Here is a 6533-nt window from a genome sequence, read left to right on the forward strand (position 1 = left end):
GAGACAGTGGAGGAGACAGGGAAAGACAGAGAGAAATATCGATGTGAGAGAAACACATCAATTGGTTGCCTCATGCACGCCAGGGCCGGGGAGGAGCCTACAAACGAGGTATGTGCCCTTGACTGGAATTGAACCCAGGACCCTTCGGTCCGAAGGCCAAGACTCTTGCCACTGAGCCAAACTGGCCAGGACTAAAATTTCTAATAGAAGTAACAGACCACACCAGTGAGTAGAATTATGGGACACAGGAGGGAGTGAGTGGAAGGTGCAGAGGCAGGGCTAAAAATGAATGCTACAGCTTTAGACATCACAGGCTTCCCAATCACTGAGAACTGGCATGTCCCAACGGCAAACTGAAACAGTCACCACAGCTGAATTCATTTCCTGTTAAAAGCTTCTCTCTTCAATTAATAATTGAAACATATTTTTATAGATCAGAGACTTCAGCTTAAGTAACTTCATAAAATGAGACTTAAATTTGGTATCAATATAATTTGAAAGGCAAGCACAATAATGTTCTTCTTTGTTTTAGTAACTAAGGAGAGTACAAAGGCAGACTTATGTAAATTAAATATCTGTACCAAGAGACGGCTGAAGGTTGTCACAGCAAGCTCTGTGAATAAAGGTTTTGCAATAGTTCAAACAGAGAAAAGCGATGAAGCATAGCACACACCATATGTGTAGGACACAAAGGTATGCAAGAACTCAACACAGCCCACACGGATTAGCCAATGCCATATTCCCATTGGGAGCAGGAATTTAGTTCCAATAAAACAAAACAAAACAAAAAAACACTGTTCATTTGAACTTGCCTGGATTAGTGATTACATTGGCATCTAATTTTACACTTTTTGTTTTACAGTTTTAACCATTGTGAGAGGTAACGAATTTTGCCTCAGTTAGTGTCCTGTTGTGTCCAAGAGCCCAAACTCTAACTTATATAGGAAAGAAAATGTATATATTTTTGTAGCAGAAAGGCCTTGGGGTTGTTTAGTATTATGAGTGGCTTGATCCATGAGCTCCAAAAATGTAATCAAAATTGAGTGTCTTAGTTTCTTAGCTTGGCCTTCTGCTGTGTCAGCTTCGTTCTTAAGATTCATGTGGTAGCCTCTGGTATCTCCAGGCTCACATCTTCGTTGCTGCTGAAAGTTCCTGTGGAAGGAGAGAGTGCAGACCCCAAATTCACGCCAATTGAACCAGTCACTGGAGCCAAGGCTAAGATGTGCTCCTATAGCACAAGCTGAAGCATATGAACTGTTGGATAGGCTTCAATGAGAGGTCGAAGTAGAAAAAGCTTCCTCAAATGAAATCAGGATCCTATTAGCAAAATAAGGGGTGACTTTGGGTGGACAAGAGCATCCAGCCATCTCCTATGGCAGGAACCTACAAACTATGGCTCACAGGCCAAATATGTTCCACTGCCTGTATCTATACAGCCCACGAGCAAAGAATGGGAGATGAATCAAATGAAGAATATTTCCTGATGTCAAAATTACATGAAATTCAAATTTCAGTGTCCCCAAATAATAATGAGGCACGGCCACAGCATTTGTTTATATACTGTCCATAGTTGTGCTCATGCTACCATAGTCACAGCAGAGACCTATACCTCTCAAACCCTAAAATATTTGCTCTCTGACCCTTTAAGAAAACTTTGCCAAAATCACCCCTTATTTTGCTCTTCTTTAAAAAATATTTTTTATTGATTTCAGAGAGGAAGGGAGAGGGAGAGACGGAAACATAAATGATGAGAGAGAATCATTGATTCGCTGCCGCCTACATGCCCCACACTAGGGATCAAGCCTGCAACCTGGGCATGTGCCCTGACTGGGAATCGAACCTGTGGCTTCCTGGTTCATAGATTGACACACAAGCACTGAGCCAAGCCGGCCAGGCCCTTATTTTGCTCTTTTCCAGATGATGTACAACACTTTATGAAAGCACATTGAAAACTATAAAATAATATGTACTTTATATTTCATCATGTATATACCTTCTATAAAAACGATAATTATCATCATTACCTAGCATTCATGAAGAACTGTGCTAGGCAATTATATTTATACTAGAGGCCTGGTGCGTGAAATTCATGGATGGGGGGGGCAGTCCCTCAGTCCGGCCTGCATACTCTCTAATCCGGGACCCCTCAGGAGATGTCTGACTGCCAGCAGTCAGACATCACTTTTGCAATCAGGGACTGCTGGCTCCTAACTGCTCGCCTGCCTGCCTGCCTGATCACCCCTAACAGCCTCTGCCTGCCAACCTGATGCCCCTAACTATGCCCCTGCCAGCCTGATCGCCCCCTAACTGCTCCCCTGCCTGCCTGATCACCCCTAACTGCCTCTGCCTGCTGGCCTGATGCCCCTAACTGCTCCCTTGCCAGCCTGATCACCCCTAACCACCTTTGCCTACCAGCCTGATAGCCCCCTAACTAGTCCCCTGCCTGCTGGCCTGATTGCCCCCTAACTGCCTCTGCCTACTGGCCTGATCGCCTCCTATCTTCCTCCCCCCAGCTGGCCTGATCACCCCCAAACTGCCCTCCCCTGCTGGCCTGATAGCTCCCCAACTGCTCCCCTGCCAGCCTGATCACCCCCTAACTGCCCTCCCCTGCCAGCCTGATTGCCCCTAACTGCCCTCCCCTGCTGACCTAATCACCTCTAACTGCCCTCCCCTGCCAGCCTGATTGCCCCTAACTGCCCTCCCCTGCTGGCCTGATCACCCCCCATAACTGCCCTCCCCTGCCAGCCTGATCGCTCCTAACCGCCTCTGCCTTGGCCCCCGCCACCATGGCTTTGTCTGGAAGACGTCTGGCCTAATTAGCATATTACCTTTTTATTAGTATAGATTATTGTTCCTCTAAGAAACTTAAAACCAATAGGAGTACTTGCTTTCATAGCATACATATTATTTTTAAGTATTAATATATATTTAAAGTAGCAATAGATGAACTAACTAATGGAAAATCCCAGAAACAGTATTATATCTACACACACACATGCACGCGCACACACACACACACACAAGAATTTGATATATGAAAAAACTGGTATTTTAAATCAGTGCGAAGAGAATGAATTATTAAATAATCAGTGATGAGATAACTGATTAACCATTTTTTAAAGTTAGGTCCTTATCTCATAATTTGTACTTAAATAGATTCCAGGTGAATAAAAAAGAAATAAAAATGTTGGAAGAAAATGTAAAACGTGTGTCAATATAATTGTGGGGTTAGAGAAAGATTTTCTTCGCATTACACCAAAGATAGAAATCATACGGTTTTAATAGATTTGATTGATGTAGTGCATACCTCAAAATGTGGTCCCCACCGAAAGGGAGCCTACTTAATTCATGAGCCAACAACCCTGCCCCTTCCCCATCCATAAAACTGCATTCTCAGCAACTATGTTGGAACCACATGATCCTGCCCCACGGGCTCAAATATGCCAGATCAGCACTAGAGACCTGACCCAAGCTTAATCGATCACATTTACTTTTCAGGGAATTTGGACTTGGTTATTTCCCACCCGCCCCATACTTGTGAAATAAAGAAAGCTAGACTGCCAGGAGCTGGGAATAGAGCAAACATACAGAGAAAAGCAGATCAGGAGACAATACTTAATGGGAGGTTTGAGTTCTTGACTTCAGATACTTTTGATACCAGGCTGCATTGTTACCCTTGAGGCTCATGAGCTATCCCAATACACGCACTGGAAGCCTTTTGTGTACATCTCCTGTCCTCACCTCTCACTATGATTCCACACAGGCTCTAACCCTTTTTCTCTCACTAGCATCTCACTCAAAAGTAGGTTGCACACACCTGCTTCCTGCTCAGGGCTTCTCTGGTGCTGTGGTGAAGGGCAACGTAACACCACACTCCTCGTTTGACAGAAGTTTGCAGGTCTCAGAAGTAACAAGCACTAGTCTCCTAATAAGGCAAGAATTAAATGCTTTTTAATGCAGCATCTCAACAAAACAGCATCAGAAGATCAGTAGATATGCTGTCTGCCTAAATTAAAGTAGGCACTCAAAAATGTCCCCTCAGACGAACAGCAAAAAATGATCGAAATTGAATTTTTCCCCATTTTTAACAGAACCACCCATAGAAAAGTCAAAACATTTGATGATTAAATGATATCTATTTTATATCTTATTATACAAAATAACATTTAAAATTATATATATAATTTTTATTTTTTTGTTAATCCTCACCCAAGGATATTTTTTCCCATTTATTTTTAGAGAGAGTGGAACGGAGGGAGGGAGGGAGAGAGAGAGAGAAACATCGTTGAGAGACAAACACATTGATTGGTTGCCTCCTGCACATGCCCTGACCAGATCTTGGGATAGAACCTGCCACCCAGGTACATGCCCTTGACTGAGAATTGAACCTGTGATCCTTCGGTGCGAGGGCCGACACTCCAGCCACTGAGTCACACTGTCCAGGGCAATGTAGAAATGTTTCCCCAACAGTGTGGCTACCTGATTTAAGTAATAGTGTTGCAGGTCAGGTCCTCATAGCTGCATCACATGTGCGCCTTCATTTACTCTCACTGCTGTATGGTATAGAAGTTACATTTCACAATGTGCGGCATCGCAAGGGGGGTACTGCATATTTTGCAATATTCAGGTACTTTTGAAATAGGCTGTTCCAAAAAAATCACTGTGGTATTTTTAATAGTTCACCTCCAAATTCTTAATTTCAGTTTTTATTGTGTAAGTATGTGTAATATTTATGGTAAAAAAAAAAAATTCTAACTGTCCCAAAGGTCAGGAGTGAGCAGCCAGTTTCCCTACATCCTACCCTCGAGCCACACCGGCAGAGGTTCAAGTCCCAGAGGACCACTGCTCTGTCTCCAGGGTCCGTGCAGAGCACCCAGCCGGTAGCACACTTCATATGCACGCTCTGGACCTTGCTTTTGTCACTCTCCTCCCAGCTTCTCAGAAATTGCTAGTGCCATTGTTCAGGCACACTTTGTTTTGGATTCAGAAAGTGTGAGAAACCCCAAGAAAGTTTGTTGTTTGTTTTTTTTAAATTGGCTTCTTTTAGCCTTAGATTCATGGGGAATGAGTGTGGTTAGAAAAGTTTAATTTAAAAAGAAATGGAATAACATCATAAATATGTGTGGCAGATGGAAAAGGAAACCAAACCACAACCACCACCACCACCAACAACAACAACAACAAATCAGAAGCAAACTAGTGACCCAAGATGCAGCCTACGATGGTGGGAAGGACACCTGGCACTAGAGGGAAAACCTTGGAGAAAAAATGCAAGAGGCAGCCAGCCTAGTAGTGAAGAAGAGTCTGCTGGTCGGCTTGGGTTTGAATCGGCACACCACAGTTTACTGATCCGGAATGAGTTATCTTCTTCGTGACTCACTTTCCTCATCTGCAAAATGGGGCTAAATACCTTAAGAAGATGTAAGATGACTGTGTTAGGTAACAAAATATACGTAAAGCTTAAGGTGGTACCGGGTATAACTGTGAGTGCTCGATGTTTGCCACGTGGACTAGAGCAGTGGTCTTCAAAGTGGGCTCTGGCCTACCAGGCTCTAGGCACCTGCCACCCCTCCCACAGCCCCCACCCCATCCCCACCAATGCTGTTTCTAAACAGTCAGGAGTCCCCCTTGTGCCCCTCCCCCCTGAGCCCCTCCCCCCCTCCCCTCCTCCCCCCGTGCCTCCAATGCTTCTCCCCAGATGTCTGCATGGCTCACTCCCTCACTCATGGGCTTGCACAGCGGGGATCTTCATGACCACCCAAGAGCTCCCCACTTCCCCAACTCGTTCTCTGCTTTTTCTCCATAACGTATCTCACCTTCTCTTACAGGTCATATTTTCCTGTGTGTGTGTGTGTGTGTGTGTGTGTTTCTATCTCTTCTCCTCACCCCACATTCCCTCTTAGTAAAATGTAAGCTCTGTGAAAGCAGGTGTTTTTTTGTTTACTGTTGTATCTCTGATACCCAGAATAGCACTGCCTCTGCAGGTACTCAGTAAATTTTTGTTGAATCCATGAGTTAAGCACATCTTTAATTTACTATATACTAGTATGTTGCCAATCAACTTTCCCAAGTGGTACTTATGCATCTTCCCACCTGCACTGCACGCGACTCCTGTTTCACATTGTTGACACCACTCGATATTGTCAGACTTTTAGTTTTTTGCCCATCTGAATAGAAAATGCTATTTTATTTTAGTTTTAATTTATAGTTACATAATTACTAGGGAATTTGAACTTTTCATGTGTTTATTAGTCATTTTTATTTTATCCTCAGTGAATTACATATTCATATCTTGGACCCACATTTTAAATTATATTCCGAGTACCTATCTTTTGTCAATGATATGTGTAGCATCTAACTTCTCCAGTCTGTAGTGTCTTTTAACTTTTCCAAAATGATCTTTGATGCACAGAAGTTAGCACTCCATTTCTTAAAAGCAAATTATCCTATAGTAATAACTTCTTAAAAGCACTTAGAATTTTTGCCAGGCCAACGTGGCTCAGTGGTTTGAGGGTCCAGCAGGTCACGGTTTG

This window comes from Plecotus auritus (assembly GCF_963455305.1).
Source record: "Plecotus auritus genome assembly, chromosome: 4".
Taxonomy (NCBI): domain Eukaryota; kingdom Metazoa; phylum Chordata; class Mammalia; order Chiroptera; family Vespertilionidae; genus Plecotus; species Plecotus auritus.